The sequence below is a fragment of the Mandrillus leucophaeus genome, unplaced genomic scaffold (genome assembly GCF_000951045.1).
Source record: "Mandrillus leucophaeus isolate KB7577 unplaced genomic scaffold, Mleu.le_1.0 Scaffold16, whole genome shotgun sequence".
NCBI lineage: Eukaryota > Metazoa > Chordata > Mammalia > Primates > Cercopithecidae > Mandrillus > Mandrillus leucophaeus.
This window is the reverse complement of record NW_012101587.1, coordinates 6,123,968-6,126,686: the sequence shown is the minus strand read 5'-3', so window position 1 is coordinate 6,126,686 and position 2,719 is coordinate 6,123,968.

The window sequence follows — 2,719 nt, the reverse complement described above, 5'->3', positions numbered from 1 at the left end:
TGACACTCACCTTCCAGGGTGACAGCAGGACCCCAAATGCCAGTGCTCCCCACCCTGATGTGGAGCCAAACCAAATGGTGCCTTCAGATAAGGTGACAGAGTGGACAACAGTGATCACAGGAGAGAGAAAGGGGAGCTTGGTACACTGGGCCAGCCTAGCCTTCTAGGGATTTCTGTACATTGATGTGATTAGTAGCTGCAATTACTGCAATCAGCTTTGTTTTGCTCAAATTTTATACACCAAACACCTCATCTTAACATAAAGAATCTTTAAGAGGTCCGGATGGGGAAGTGCAAGCCTGCATTAGATGCATGGGCTGCTCAGTGGTCGTTTCAGCCTTCACCCGCTGAAGAGCCACCGTCCCCTCGCATCTGTGGGGCAGGAGGAGCACACATTGTGTGTCCAGGTGTTTTAATGTGCAGCCACCGACAAGTCTGAAAATACACCCCATCCGCCTGCCTTGACAAATGGCCAGAAAGGTCAGGTTTGAAGTTAGGATTTTCAGATTCATCAAAGTTCTGTGCCAGATAGTGGTGGCATTGGAAGAGTCAGCTCCCAGCTCCCCGCTTCCCTTCCCAGTGCCCGTCCACCGACATGCAGAGTCCAAGTGCACTCATGAAGATCCTACCTGCAGACCCCACCTGCTCATCCAGGGTGTCCATCCTCTCTGCAGACCACCAGCCCTCGGCTACTCTTGGCCCTGATGTGTACCCCCACAGCCTGGTGACCCTCGGGAGGATGAGCTGGGGAGACCCAGACCTACAGGCAGGATTGAGCCGTGTGTGTAGGGTACTAGGGTTTGGAGGGGAACAGGCTCCAGGTGGGCACATCCTTGACCCATGGGGAAGCCCACAGCCAGTGGACCAGATGGGGTCCTTCAAGTGGGCAGGACCTCTAGTTGAGGTCTAAGGGAAGCATTGCTCATGAATTATATCCATGGGAAAGTAAGATTCCACAAGGATAAGTAACTTACTTGAAGCGATGCAGCTAGCAAGCGGGAGGGCCAGGTTTCCAACCGCGGTCTCCAAGCCTCCCAAGCCTTCCTTTCTGACTTCAGATTTCAGTACAACAGGTGTCTTCCTGAAACAGAAGGTGTTTTGCATTTTGTCCCTGCTTTACAGTATCAAAGATGCCTTACCTTTGTTTTAAAACAAGACTCAGATTTAGTGACTCCAACTTACAGTTAGGAGTAGAGGGTCTTAAAAAATCAAATCAAAGACTTCTAAGCCATGGAAAATATTAAAACAATTCGCAATTTAGTTTCAACTCAAAACCTCGAATGTTTCTGTGAGCCAGGCTATGTGCTGAGGCCTTGGACTGTTGAGCTAACTACAAATAAAAAGCAATTTTTAAAATATTTTGCAAGAAAAACATTCAGGCAGCCTGATGTCAAAATTCAGCATGTAGTGCATAACCTCACTCAACATACACTATCCATGTTTGAAACTTATGTTTTGATTTCACAGTGTAGCCAAGTCATGGAGAAAGGATGTGGGGACAGGTGCGTGAGGTGGTGTTGGGGAGAGACAGTGAGTGAGAACGAGCTCCTGCCGCAGGGCAGTGCTCTTCACATGTTCTACTTAAATTACCCTTACACGTTCTACTTAAATTACACTTACACGTTCTACTTAAATTACCCTTACACGTTCTACTTAAATTACCCTTATAAGAATGTTGAAAAACACCTTCAGTTGCCCTTTAAAATATTTCATCATGAGTTTAAATATTTACAAAGGGCATCATTATGCAACAGTTGAAAGATTGACATTTTAAAATAAAGATGAAATATCACTCTTTAAAATTTGCTAAGTGGAATTTAAATATCAATGCAATTTGCCATCATTACCCTTTTGTAAAAGATGCCGTAACACTCTTTCTTAGCAGAAATTGTACATTGTTCCTTTTTGTCCTTGACCTCATAGATCTATTTCTTCTTCCTAGTTTTATCCTAATGAAAATTATTGTTATGACAGTCTTTTGCCTCCCAATCACATTGTCTATAATAGAAATGTACACATACCAGTGAAATTAAAAACTTGATTTTGATTTTCTGTGGACCCATGTCACAAGATGATTTCATATTTTGTCTGACCAGTCTCCCAGGGCACTCCTGAAGGAGGGAGGCCTTCATCGAAGACAGTGAAGGCATGGTAAAACAGGTACTGCTCAATACAGTGTCATCACCCCTGCTGCTGACTGTCCATCTGAACGGCAACCCCCCTCCAGAAGGCTGAATCGTCCTGTTCCTATTCTACGATTCACCGTCAGCAGAGCACATGCCAGACAAGGAAAGCACAAAGCCTGACTTGGGGTGGGGTACCTTGATTAAAGAAGTGTCTTGATTACAGAGACTCACAGACCCCACTATGTACCACATTTGACGGTAGTTTTAGCATCCAATATTAAAATTCAGGATGGGTGAGAAATAGGTCTCTGTCACAGACGAAATGTCTCCCCCCAGATTCCCATATGGAATCCCTGTCCCCTAATGTGTGGGTGGGAGGAGGTGGGGTAGTATTGTGTCATCATAAGAGTCCCGAGACAGCTTGCTTCCTCTCCCTACCATGTGAGTACGCTGAACCTGCTGGCACCTTGGTCTTGGACGTCCAGCCTCTAGAACTGTGAGAAACAAATGTTTGCTTTTTAAGCCACCCAGTCCAAGGTATTTTGTTGGAGTGGCCTGAGCTAAGATCGCTTCTTTCCTGAAAAGTGGGAGAA